We start from the raw sequence: 14,199 nt of genomic DNA on the forward strand, positions 1-14,199 counted from the left end.
GAGACTTCACGAGACTTCACGAGTCTTCACGAGACTTCACGAGTCTTCACGAGTCTTCACGAGTCTTCACGAGTCTTCACGAGACTTCACGAGACTTCACGAGTCTTCACGAGACTTCACGAGTCTTCACGAGACTTCACGAGACTTCACGAGACTTCACGAGTCTTCACGGGTCTTCACGGGTCTTCACAGGTCTTCACGAGACTTCACGAGTCTTCACGAGTCTTCACGAGACTTCACGAGTCTTCACGAGACTTCACGAGTCTTCACGAGACTTCACGAGACTTCACGAGACTTCACGAGTCTTCACGAGACTTCACGAGTCTTCACGAGACTTCACGAGACTTCACGAGACTTCACGAGTCTTCACGAGACTTCACGAGTCTTCACGAGACTTCACGAGTCTTCACGAGACTTCACGAGACTTCACGAGTCTTCACGAGTCTTCACGAGACTTCACGAGACTTCACGAGACTTCACGAGACTTCACGAGACTTCACGAGACTTCACGGGATTTCACGAGTCTTCACGAGACTTCACGAGTCTTCACGAGACTTCACGAGTCTTCACGAGTCTTCACGAGACTTCACGAGACTTCACGAGACTTCACGAGTCTTCACGGGATTTCACGAGTCTTCACGAGACTTCACGAGTCTTCACGAGACTTCACGAGTCTTCACGAGACTTCACGAGTCTTCACGAGACTTCACGAGTCTTCACGAGTCTTCACGAGTCTTCACGAGACTTCACGAGTCTTCACGAGTCTTCACGAGACTTCACGAGTCTTCACGAGTCTTCACGAGTCTTCACGGGTCTTCACGGGTCTTCACGAGACTTCACGAGTCTTCACGAGTCTTCACGAGACTTCACGAGTCTTCACGAGACTTCACGAGACTTCACGAGTCTTCACGAGTCTTCACGAGTCTTCACGAGACTTCACGAGTCTTCATGAGACTTCACAAGTCTTCACGAGACTTCACGAGTCTTCACGAGACTTCACGAGTCTTCACGAGACTTCACGAGACTTCACGAGACTTCACGAGTCTTCACGAGACTTCACGAGTCTTCACGAGACTTCACGAGTCTTCACGAGACTTCACGAGACTTCACGAGTCTTCACGAGTCTTCACGAGACTTCACGAGACTTCACGAGACTTCACGAGACTTCACGAGACTTCACGAGACTTCACGAGACTTCACGGGATTTCACGAGTCTTCACGAGACTTCACGAGTCTTCACGAGACTTCACGAGTCTTCACGAGTCTTCACGAGACTTCACGAGACTTCACGAGACTTCACGAGTCTTCACGGGATTTCACGAGTCTTCACGAGACTTCACGAGTCTTCACGAGACTTCACGAGACTTCACGAGTCTTCACGAGACTTCACGAGTCTTCACGAGACTTCACGAGTCTTCACGAGTCTTCACGAGTCTTCACGAGACTTCACGAGTCTTCACGAGTCTTCACGAGACTTCACGAGTCTTCACGAGTCTTCACGAGTCTTCACGGGTCTTCACGGGTCTTCACGAGACTTCACGAGTCTTCACGAGTCTTCACGAGACTTCACGAGTCTTCACGAGACTTCACAAGTCTTCATGAGACTTCACGAGTCTTCACGAGACTTCACGAGACTTCACGAGTCTTCACGAGTCTTCACGAGTCTTCACGAGACTTCACGAGTCTTCATGAGACTTCACAAGTCTTCACGAGACTTCACAAGTCTTCACGAGACTTCACGAGACTTCACGAGACTCCACAAGTCTTCACGAGTCTTCACGAGACTTCACGAGACTTCACGAGACTTCACGAGACTTCACGAGTCTTCACGAGACTCCACAAGTCTTCACGAGTCTTCACGAGACTTCACGAGACTTCACGAGACTTCACGAGTCTTCACGAGACTTCACGAGACTTCACGAGACTTCACGAGACTTCACGGGATTTCACGAGTCTTCACGAGACTTCACGAGTCTTCACGAGACTTCACGAGTCTTCACGAGTCTTCACGAGACTTCACGAGACTTCACGAGACTTCACGAGTCTTCATGGGATTTCACGAGTCTTCACGAGACTTCACGAGACTTCACGAGTCTTCACGGGATTTCACGAGACTTCACGAATCTTCACGAGACTTCATGAGTCTTCACAAGTCTTCACGAGTCTACAAGAGTATGCACGTGGACGTGGTCGAGACTTCACGAGTCTTCACGAGACTTCACGAGTCTTCACGGGACTTCACGAGACTTCACGAGTCTGCACGTGGACGGCGGTCGAGTCTTCACGAGTCTTCGCAGTCAATGTGTCGGCTCCTCGCTGCCGGGGAGGGGGGGGCAACCGGCAGCTCCGGTTCAAACTCCAGAGTTACGAGATTCGGGGGAAACGCGGTGTTACAGGCAGACGGCCAGCTGCCAGGCATCGGCCGGTCAGAGCACTCGCTCAACTGATGCTCAGAAATATCAGAGTTCAAATCAGTGTGAAGGGTCAAACTCGTATCTATGGGAACTTTGTTGCCAGTATTCCAAAGATGATGAGAAATAAGAATAGGTTCTTACCTTTTCTGGCAATAAAAGAGGCGGTGTTATGATGTTAAAACATCAATTAGGTACCTTTTGCGAGGCATCAAGTCTGCATTAACCACACTTTGTGGCAAAAACATGCAAACAAACACGCTCTGATAATATATGCAGTGGCTTCGAAACCGATTGGCCTCAACTCAGCCCACGACCAACATCACCATCGTCGTTGTCATCATCATCATCATCAAGCTAAGGTGTCGAGAGACAGTACCGAGAAGCGGCCTCTATTATTGTACGACACGTACCGCGTGCTTGTCACCGCCGTGTGGGTTCTTCCCTCTGGCGTTTGTTATTTTTAGAGAGAGTGCCTAGCGCTTTCACGGGGCTCCAGGAAACCCATCGCAGTGCACTCGGTGGGGGGGGGAGGGGGGGGAGGCCGGGCAGATGAGACTGGAGATTAAATTCCTGGCCGGCGCCCCCATCACCCATAACAGCAGCAGCAACAACAACAACGGATGCCCCACCCCGACGACGATGCCAAACCCTGGGTAATGCCCCACCGAGCTGCGTAGCTCTTTTTTCAGGAGCGACCTGGCTCGCGCAAATGATCGCTCAACGAAGTGGCTTATCGTCAGGTGGAAATTTATAGCAGCCAAATACTCTAAAACGCTTGACGTTGATTCTAAAAGGAGAAAAAAAAACGGAGGACCCGGAGAAAAATCCACACGACCACAGAGAGACAAGCAAACTTCAGGCGTCAGGGTCGGGATCGAACCCACGACATTCTGTATACCAGGCAAGAAAGTTAACATTACTCAAGCCACCAGGCAGGGCAATGGGTGGGAACGCCTTCGGCCGTAAACGACAAGGGTTGGGGAACTGCCTACTGAGGGCCCCAATCCAAGCGAATTTCAGCTACTCGGCTGCAATTTGTAAACGTTGTGGGGTTTACTCTCCAACACAACAGGTGTGCTGAACTAGTAACTAATCGTCACGCTTTGTATACGTGACAAACCTTTACTGACTGGCTGTGTCGCGCGGTTGGCGGGCTTAACGGAACACTTATATTTACGGGATCAAACCCTCCCCCACAACAAAACCCCCCCCTTATTTATGGCTCGACTGAGCCATACATCGAGGCATCGGTCGGTGACCTGCTTACTGGCCCGGCCGAGCCAGTGGTGAGAAATTCCACATTCACGTGACGGACGAGAGTCTATCCAGATGACAACTGGTCTCTGGAAGGCCGTGTGGAAGGATTGCGGACTTAAGCGGCAGCTGGCGAGGGAGTCGCAAGCACGCGGTCCGCAGCCAAACAGAGTTGAATTACCAACGCTGCCGACTACCCCACAAAGCGGTGGCTATTTTATCGACCCCGGAAGGGACCATGGGCCGAGTCGAACTCCAGACCTGGGTTTGAGAATGCGCGACCTCGCGACCGCGAGCCCTGCTCGCTCTGCAGCTGAGCCGCCCTGACCAGGGAGGGTTAAAGAGCGACCCTCGGCGGCTATCCGATAATAACGTGGCGAGGCCCACCCCCCCCCACGGTGCCAGTGCCAGGCTAGGTGCGTTTTTGAGGCCACGTGAAGTGTCGAACGCTTGCTGACAGGAGGTCACGGGACAGACCCAGGTGCCGTGTGTAGAATGACTGAGATGACTGGTGGATGCACCAGCTGTGCCCCCCCACCGCCCCTAGTGTGCCAAAGCCACACACACACAACCCATGCACCTGTTGCCTAGGAGAGAGGGGGAGAGGCGGAGAGGGGGAGAGGCGGAGAGGGGGAGAGGCGGAGAGGGACTAAACCAACAGATGCACCGCCGCCGCCACCACCACCGCGGGCAAATCCCAAACTTCCGAGCGGGAGCAGCTAGAGCCTCTGCAGCGGGAATGTTCCGCATTGCCGCATAATGAGCTGTTCGTATGGCCTCGCGACAGCTGTGGAGGAGGGGGGGGAGGTGCAGGTACGCCGGCTGTTGGGGCTAAGTGCCGGCCGGAGTCAAACGAGAGCAGGGGGGGGGAATGCCGCGAGCCGATTGGTGTTGGTCCAAAACCGCCGTGCAATAATTATCGTAAAATAAGATGGCACAAATTATTTTTTGCTGCTGCGTGAGCAGCGGTGCGAAAGCACAACTGGCAAAAGCAACTCGACGCATTCCTCAGAGATCACGCCCCGGGCGTCCTCAGAAAAAAAAGTGTATAACAGGCGACGAATCGGGCAACGGCCCTTCTTCATGGCACATGGATCGACGAAGGCAACGCAATCTGCAGGGCCGTCACCTCGGAGGTCAGAGGTCAAAGCTGGCACCGCTGAGATCCTGGCATACCCACGCTTTACCCCACCACTCGTACTTGCACTGCTGGGTGGACAGAGGCGGCAGGAAGGATTTAAAAAACTTTCCCCCCATTACACCGCCGTGACGGCTCCCTTCACTGCTCAGTCGCGGAGGTCAAAAATGGTACGTTTATTGCTCTGGACAGTTCTGTACTTGTGGTAAACCGTTTTGTGTTCATGCAGCAAATGCATGAACATTACGGTGGCCCGCATTCCCAACAGTGGAGAGAGTCTTCCAGTGGCCCACACTCCCAATGCGAACCGAGGCGCGAGGGAGAGCCGGGGAGTGGGGGTGGAAGCATTGCGAGCGATTGCACGGTGGGGGAGCGAGCGTTACTCATCGAGCAGCAGCGCGAGTCACTTCCCCGGTGTCGCGGTAATGCTCACGCCTGGCCAATTCCCGTTGCCTGACTCAGCACCACCCCAACTCCTCGAAAACCCTATATAGAATCCCCTAGAGCCCAAGGAAAACGACAACGCCTATCCTCTAAACCTACCTTATATTGAACCATAATTATTTGTATTATTGCACGTCAGTAGGAGCCCGGTACAGAGCACAAACCGTGACGTAATGGGGGTGTGGGAGTACAGAAATTCCGCGGACAGAAATCCCGAACGCTGTGCTCCTGAGTTGAGAGGAGTAGGGGGGGGGGAGATTGGGCTCGAACCATTACTCACTAACCTAAACCAAACGATGTTTTCCTCGTCCCAAGCCTTACTTGACGTTACTTCAAGCCGTGTCTATTCGACCGCGCGCATTCCACCCCAACCCCCCCCCGGTCATTCCACTCCCCCGTCATGAGTCCAGCTCGTGCTCTCCCGACCGTGCGGCGCTTCGGGACGTTCGGCGACACCGTCGCCGATTTAGCGGCCGCGCCAAACGGAAGCCGTCGCTCTCGGTAATTCCAAACCCCATCCCGAAACCTCACGCCGCGCGCTAACCATTTACCCACAAAATGCCAACCCCCACCCCTGCCCACCAATGCCATACTTTCATAAATATAAATAGCAAAGCAGCATTTGCGATATCTCTACAAACACCTACGCAATGTCGTCACCGTGCCGGCTAGGCAAATTCAACAATCGGGTATTTGGCACCGTGCCAGCACGCGCACTCGCACATCTCACTTGTGAGTCGAGCATCAGAGTGCGATATTGTGATTAAAGACGTCCGGCGGAGTGAGCCCGGGCCACGTGACCACGTCCGCCGGGCACTGCCCATTTCGCTTGGACGTGTGGCGCATTACGCGACGGCACGTCCAGTTGCATTGATAACGGGGCCGCCGACGGCTCAAACCCACGCCAGGGGCGCCGCTGTGCTTATGAGATGTTAACTGCCTTGCCTGGTGTACAGGTAGTCGTGGGTTCAATCCAGACCCTGACACCTGTTGTTATATTTGGAGTTTGCATGGTGGCGAGGTGTTAACTGCCACGCCTGGTATACAGGAGGTCGTGGGTTCGATTCCGACCCTAGCGCATGTTGTTATATTTGGAGTTTATATGGTGGCGAGATGTTAACTGCCTCGCCTGGTATACAGGAGGTCGTGGGTTCGATCCCGACCCTGGCGCATGTTGTTATATTTGGAGTTGGCATGGTGGCGAGATGTTAACTGCCACGCCTGGTATACAGGAGGTCGTGGGTTCGATTCCGACCCTAGCGCATGTTGTTATATTTCGAGTTTATATGGTGGCGAGATGTTAACTGCCTCGCTTGGTATACAGGAGGTCGTGGGTTCGACGCCAAACCCGACGATGCCTGCTGTTATATTTGGAGTTTGCATGTTCTCCCCATGTTGTCCAGGTCCACCGGTTTTTCCCCTCCATCCACATTTAGAATCAACGTGCGTTTAAGAGTATTTGACTGCAATACATTTCCAGATGCTAACCCACTTCGTTGAGCTATTATTTGTGGCCAGGTCGCTTCTGAAAAATAGCTCAGTGGGCCTTACCTGGTAAAAAAAAAAAATTGTTTAGTTTTAGTTTCAACTGGGAAATGGGTGGTCAAATCGAGCGTCTGAAATTCTGTGAGAGATGGAGTCCGGCTAACCGGAGGTGCGAACTATATAACGCGTGACAGATGACTGCATAAAGTGTGTGGAAATTTCATGTCAGAAATCGTGGATCTGCCCCGGAGCAACGAGGTATTATTAATCACAATACATTGTAGAGCACTATTTAAATTACTCACGACTTGCATCCTACTCCCTGGCAATGTATCTCGTTCAGCACGCGTCCAAACTGGGTGGGGAGTGGTAGTGGAGCGGTTAGGACGACGCTGCGCTACGAACCCAGCGACCGGTGACAATTATTTGAACTGGTCCTGGGCCTCCCCGAGATCGCCTCAGCCTCAAATGTGTACCTGATGCGGTGTGTAGTAAACATCGCCACTGGGGAGACAAAGGCGGCCGCGTGTGGTGCTGGCCACCCACCCCCTCATGTGCCGTGCCGGCCTTCGTAGGTGCTACTCGCTAACAGCACTTGCCCCAACAGTTTGTTACAGGCTATACTGGGGATCTTTAATCTTTGTTGTTTGCCCTAACCGCGGGGTCAATTACTCGAAGCCCCAACAGTTTACTTGGAACGCTGCGGGCGGTAATGAAACGTATCACACCTCAATAACTAGAACATTCCGGAAAATCCCCTCCCCCCCTCTCCCCCCCCACCGTGGCGCCAATGCCATGAGCCGTTTCATTCATTACTCACCTTATTTACGAGAAACTAGTGAATGACCGTAGTCCATGGGTAGGGTGAAAATGAGTGCACGCTTCTGTTTAACGTGAATCAGCCACATGCGACTGCTGTCAACAAAGTTGGCGACGTTTTACAATTGAAACTCAAGAGTGCAGCGTTCCACAAAGAGTCACAAAGCACCCCCCCCCCCCCTCCCAAGTCGTGAGCTGCGCTACTTCTCAGTGACACACACCACCAATCAATTCTGCCATTTACTTAATGCCTTTCTGGCACTATAAACCTATAAAAAATAGCAATTGTATATATGTATACAATATAAAGCAAGACTGCATGAACAGGTTGCTTAGGTATTTGACCAAGTACAACCTTTACACAAGTCAAAAGATAATTCGTTTTAGAATATTGTGGCTCATTCAACGGTTTTACTTAACTTGATTCATCTGTTTGTCTGGGTCAAATCTTGTAATCAAAATTTAGTCCACTTCCCGTTGACCAATCAATTCCACATCTTGCACAGTACCCAGATCCTGTGACAATGCACGCCTGTATCAAAATCGGCATCAATTAATTCGCTACTTTAAAGCAATTTATATTTTGTATGGACGGCTTAATCAATTTATTTATTTATTTGTGTGGGTCAAAAACTGCCGTGGTCCCTAAACTGTGGAATCGGCTCGCACAAAACGCAGGCACCGCGTGTCTCGGGCGCCATTGACGTACTTCTCAAAGACCGTGAGTTAAACGAAGTTGTTAATAAACAAGTTGTTTTAAAAACACTTTTTTAAACGAGTTTTTGATAGAGGAAGCCATTGGTTTGACACAAAGACAAAAACTGTTAGCGAGCACCTATGAAAGCCGGCACGGCACATGAGGGGTTGGGGTTTGGCACGCACTAAGGGCTTATAATGTCTCTCTCGATATTTTTCAGGACACTTGCCGGATTGGCTTGGGACTAGAAATTATCGGCGTAAGGCACTAACACTAGATCAGAGGTATGTCTATCCATAACGAGCATATATTATTATTATACCCCATGTTATTAAAATCCAATGAACGGGTTCATGAAGATTGGGGGGACAATATAAGGCGAGATGGATTGTGGATGGGTCCCAAAATAAGTCCCCGGAACAGAATCCCAAACTGTTTCCGGCTGAATGTAAGCGCTGCCTGACGTAGCGAGTTAGTCCGAGCACGTCCCACACGGTGGAATTCCGCGAGCGAGGTGGGTGAATAATTGATATCGTAATTACAGCCCTCATTGGCCGACATGTGCGAAAAGGACTTCGGACGAGCTCAAATTTATGGTTTATTCGCAGATAATGTGCAGAAACGGAGATACCATAGAGGCTTTACTCCCGAATGCCCCCCGAGATCTCTCTCGGGCCCCTTATATATCCTCTGCCCCCCTTTGTAGTACATACTCCCCTTTCTTCCAATCCCCTGTTCCCTTTCCCAACAGTTATCAACCATAATAGAGGTTTTTTGGTTTTGAGTTAGACTGTGTAAATATATAAATGTGTCGTTAAACCCGCCACCACCCGACACAGCCAGTTAGTAAGGTTTGTCAAGTGAACAGAACATGCCAATTCGTCACTAGTACAGCACACCGGTGTGTTGGAGAGCAAAGCCACAACATTTACAATCTGAGTACGACGTTTCGTCAATAATTACACAACTAGCTTCATCAGGCGACAGCCATATTTGTGAAGGAATCTTCCTGTTTCGTTCCAGAGAGGGGCAGATGTGATGCCAACACTTGTGAGCACTTATTAATTATTTTTATATTCCCACCTCTTCCCTTTGCACCAATCTGATTTGAATGCTCCGATGCCTTCCAATCAGATTGGTGGCGTCACCGACCAAGACGGTTGTCAGTGGCTCTGTTACTTATAAACTTGGCCTGCCTGTGAAGTCGTTAAGACTTCTGGCAGGCTACCCACACACACAAAGGTTTGGCCGCCGGGCCTAACAGCCTTACACATGCAACGCCAACGTCAAAGAGCCACGTCGTGTTCACGCCAACTGTTTATTTATCGTGCCGACTCGCGCCAAGCCACGAGGCAGGTTCATCGGGCGCCAGATCCGCTGCCTATCGCACGATCGCAACAGCGATTGCCCGCGTACAGGTGAAAACACAAAGTACGTACACGTAGCACGAGGCTTTTGCGACCAATGTTATCAATGAGGTTTTTTTTTTTAGGTTAAATCGCGTAAATATAAATCTGTCGTTAAACCCGCCAGCACCTGACAAAGCCAATTAGTAAGATTTGTCATGCAAACAAAACATGGCAATTCGTTATTAGTTCAGCACACACTCGGTGTGTTGGAGAGTAAACGTTTACAATTCGAGTACGACGTTTCACCCGGTAATTATTTAAGACAGAAACATGAGGATTTCTCCACGGCTCTGGCTATCGCTTCACGAGGATGGTTTTAATTACCGGCGAAACGTTGTCTTCTAATTATAAATCTTGCGGTGGGTTTACTCTCCCAACACACCGGTGTGCTGAACTCGCATCGAATTGGCACACTGTTTACGTGACAAACCTTACTAATTGGCGGCTTTAACGACACAAATTTATACTTACGCGATCTAACCCAAACAAAAAACACCCCTATTGTGGATACGTACAGATACTTATCTTCCACGAATATCACAGCCTTTGTCTCGAGGCAGGGTGAAAGAGCCACCTGCCAAGAGAAACCATGCGGTCTCCCTCCTCTGCTCAGAGCAGGGCCTGGGATAAACAGCCGATGCGGGAGCGTGGCGAAACACAAGAGCGTCGGATTTCACACACAGAGAGAGAGAGGCGAACACACATCGGAAGAAAAAAGGGTTTAAACATACGGGCAAACCGCCTTCAATTGTTGACACTTTTCCCACTCGTCTAGAACCGATGAGTTTGGTGCGGTATGGTTATCTCTCCGAGGTCGATAAAAATGAGACGCCACTCTGTAGGGAAGTCGACAGTTGGTTAAGCTGTGGACAGACTCACCCCCTGCCATAGGAACGTGTAACTGCCACCACTGGCTCAGGGCTGTAAATGGGAGGGATGAGCACCCAATGCTCATTTGAAGAGAAAGTCACCGATGGCGACTCCACTCGTGTACACTGACCGGCGTGGAGAGGTACGGTCAAACAGCCACTGACGAATCCGCATGACATGGAGAAGCGGTCATCCAGGAGTGGATTGACAAAGGGCGGTGCATAAGTACAAAGCTTGAGGACTGTCCGGCGGTACTGGTAACAAAAAACCCATTAATCAATAAACTACTTAACTGCATTTCCACGTGCGTGACAACATGCACTCGACACAACTGAAGCATAAAGATGGTCCGCTTTGCCGGTATTAAAGTATGAAAAAATGATAACAGGTGCTACCCTCTCTGCCAATAAAACACAAAGGGTGAAACCTATTATTATTACTTTGATACTGGAAAAAAGATCCCATTTCATAGCTGCTCACCCCGAGCTAGAAATGCTGTGATAGTGGCATTGTCCTTGTCCTGTTCGCATTTTGGCGTTCTCTGGTCCGACACTGCTGAGACGAGGCCCGAAAGAAGGCTGCCGTCTCTGGTGCAGGCCAATCATTCTCAAAGGCAATGCCCTTACATTATCAGAGCATGTTTGTTTGCAAGTTCAGCACAAGTACGTGGTTGATGCAGACTTTATTCATTGCAAAAAGGTTTTTTTATTTGGTGCTTGAACATCTTAACACCTCCTGTTTTATTACCAGAACGGGCAAAAACCTATTCTTATTTGTTCATGCAACGGAAGCAGTGCACGTGTATGAATATCGAATGAGCAGGTTTACAATAGGCGGTATATCGAAAACCTACACACACAACCGATACCAAAAGCATGCACGTTATTTACCTTCGCGATTTTAAACAAAAGTGATTAAGTACAGACGGTTTGTTAATCCACTGCTGGATAAAGCCCCAACCCCCAAGCCGTGCGAATTATGGGATCTTGTGGTGACCATACTTCACCACACCACCGCCAGTGTGGGTTTGATGGGTTGGCGGCCAGAAACGGGTACAGATTATCACTCGCCAATGATGATGCAGGCCGTGAGCCGGGAATCGAAGTTGGTTCGTAGGGCAGTGCACTAACAACTGAACCACCGCTCCTATGTCGCAAACATCCATTACACCCGATAAAATCCGATTATATTCCCATATACGCTGATCAATATTGATCGTCGCAATCAATTTACATTCTATCGGAAACGTCGCTTAAGACAGTTCATCGATGAATAATAAAATAGCCCACTGCATTTCGCGGATTCGTAAGCATATTGTCTCTGCGTTAACCACTACATCACCGCTGCCCACGCTGCGTTCACCTTAATTAACGTGTTAATTGGACACGGCGAGTGAGACACGTGTCACACAGACACACAGGCCCCACACACACACAGACACGTGTCACACACACAGACACGTATCACACACACACAAACACGTGTCACACACACACACACAGGCCCCACACACACAGACACGTGTCACACACACACAGGCCCCACACACACACAGGCCCCACACACACACAGACACGTGTCACACACACACAGACACGTGTCACACACACACAGGCCCCACACACACAGACACGTGTCACACACACACAGACACGTGTCACACACACACAGACACGTGTCACACACACACAGACACGTGTCACACACACAGACACGTGTCACACACACACAGGCACGTGTCACACACACACAGGCACGTGTCACACACACACAGGCACGTGTCACACACACACAGGCACGTGTCACACACACACAGGCACGTGTCACACAGGCACGTGTCACACAGGCACGTGTCACACAGGCACGTGTCACACAGGCACGTGTCACACAGGCACGTGTCACACAGGCACGTGTCACACAGGCACGTGTCACACAGGCACGTGTCACACAGGCACGTGTCACACAGACACAGGCCCCACACACACACAGACACGTGTCACACACACACACAGGCCCCACACACACAGATACGAGGTTACACACACACAGACACGTATCACACTATGATGTAGCTAGGGAGGGACATTTAAAGGTAAATGAGAAAGACTAAACCGATAGCCGGGGCCACGTGTCACACAGAAAAAGATTCCCCGTATAGCACTGATGAAGGCCGGCACGGCACACGAGGGGGCGGGTAGCCAACACTACGCCCGGCCGCCTTTGTCTCCCTCGTGGCTATGTTTACATATCGCACCAGGCACTCATTTAAGGCCGAGTAGACGTAGGGGAGGAGGCCCAGGATAAGTTCACATAATCGTCACTGGTGTTGGCCGTGATCTCGGGTCGCCGGCTTCGTAGTGCAGCGCGCTAACCGCTACACTACCGCCACGTGTCACACACACACACAGGCCCCCCACACACAGACACGTGTCACACACACACACAGGCCCCACACACACAGACACGTGTCACACACACACAGACAGACAGACGCGTGGTTATACACACACACACACACGTGTCACACACACACACAGACGCGTGTCACACACACACAGACGCGTGTCACACACACACAGACACGTGTCACACACACGTGTCACACACACACAGACACGTGTCACACACACACGTGTCGCACTCACTCCTCCAACACAGCACGGCGGCGCTAAGCTCGGCAATGCCCGCGTGTAAAACGAAGGCGAATTGTGACCGGATTTGCAAGGCGCTCTCGCAAGTGTCAATAAAGCCACGCAAAAAATGTGGTCACAACACGCAACCTTGGCACAAGACGCATATTCTTTGGTTCGTTCGGTATACGTGACTATACCGAAAAAAAAAAACCCCAAAGAATATGAATTCCTGCAGTCAACGAGAGTTTTGAAGTCAAAATAAAAAAATTCGTTTTCGCAGTAAAAAAACAAAAAAAATAGCGCTTCGCAGTCACCTGGAACCGCCGCTTAACGTGGCAAGAAGGCGCGCAACGGCGACGCGATAACAACCCACGGTCGCGAAACGCAGCGCCCAGCTCGACATTCAACGCGCGGCAGAGAAGCGGCCGAGACCGACGAGGCGCGGGCCCCGCGCGAGGCGCCCCCCGTAGCCGGGCGGGCGAGCTCAGGCGAGCCCGAGGCTGTCGCCTACTCGATGAGGCCTACTGGGGGGAGGCCTACCACCGAACTCGTCTTAAATCACGGAAACATTTCTCGGGATGGGCGTCAATGTTTATAGCGAGTCGCGTCGAGTCGTCCCTCGGTGGTTGAGCGAGAGTTGGTGGCGGTGAGGGGCGGCGAGGGGCGAGTGTTGGTGCGGCGAGCGAGTGCCGAGCGAGCGGGCGAGCGGTCCGACTCACCCTTGAGGCGCGAGACGTCTGCAACAAAAGGCGCCCCGGAACGCGCATTGAGGAGTGCACGCGGGGTAGGTGGTGGGGGGTGGTGGTGGTGGGGGGTGGTGGTGGTGGTGGGGGGTGGTGGTGGTGGGGGGGGTGGGGTGGGTGGGGGTGGGGGGTGGTGAGGTGGGGGGTGGTGGTGGGGGTGGTGGTGGTGGGGTGTGGGGGTAATGGTGGTGGGGTGTGGGGGTGGGTGGTGGGGGTAATGGTGGTGGGGGTGGTGGTGGGGGTGGTGGTGGGAGTGGTGGTGGTGGTGGAGGTGGGGGTGGTGGAGGTGGTGG

At 51.5% G+C, this 14,199-nt stretch overlaps 1 protein-coding gene across 2 annotated transcripts in view; it reads right to left on the reverse strand.

The window, feature by feature from the left end:
- LOC116954019 (E3 ubiquitin-protein ligase pellino homolog 1-like) overlaps nucleotides 1–13,960 on the reverse strand; it is a 39,304-nt gene extending 25,344 nt beyond the window's left edge. For both annotated transcript variants that reach the window (XM_032974408.2, XM_032974409.2), the window contains exon 1: nucleotides 13,883–13,960. The gene's annotated coding sequence lies outside the window, so the exon portion shown is untranslated. The remainder of the gene's footprint in view (nucleotides 1–13,882) is intronic.
- Nucleotides 13,961–14,199: the final 239 nt, after the last annotated feature.

Source organism: Petromyzon marinus, chromosome 53 (genome assembly GCF_048934315.1).
Source record: "Petromyzon marinus isolate PM22_M1 ecotype Great Lakes invasive population chromosome 53, UKy_Petmar_22M1.pri1.0, whole genome shotgun sequence".
NCBI classification, from domain to species: domain Eukaryota; kingdom Metazoa; phylum Chordata; class Hyperoartia; order Petromyzontiformes; family Petromyzontidae; genus Petromyzon; species Petromyzon marinus.